General features: G+C 56.1%; 1 protein-coding gene across 1 annotated transcript in view; it reads left to right on the top strand.

Annotated features, from left to right (window-relative positions):
- LOC104132656 (actin) overlaps window positions 1-221 on the top strand; it is a gene marked incomplete at its 5' end in the record, with an annotated part of 8,191 nt that overhangs the window by 1,531 nt on the left and 6,439 nt on the right. The gene's annotated exons all lie outside the window — the stretch shown is intronic.

Raw genomic sequence — 221 nt, forward strand, 5'->3', positions numbered from 1 at the left:
CCTCCTCCCGCCTCACCCGTGTATGTTTGCCCAGGCAAAGCCATACACCTCATGCTAGCCTCATCAAACTGGAATAAGCCTTCCGACAGAAACTCGCCCTTGGAAAGTCTCTACCTGATGTCAGACGCGTGGCGGCACTGGGACGGTCGCGCCGGCGCTTGATTTGACCTTGTTATTCAAGTTTAAGCCGTTCCCTGGGCACCCGCAATACCCTGTACAGC

The sequence above is a fragment of the Egretta garzetta genome, unplaced genomic scaffold, assembly GCF_000687185.1.
Source record: "Egretta garzetta isolate BGI_Z169 unplaced genomic scaffold, ASM68718v1 scaffold1341, whole genome shotgun sequence".
NCBI classification, from domain to species: Eukaryota; Metazoa; Chordata; class Aves; order Pelecaniformes; family Ardeidae; genus Egretta; species Egretta garzetta.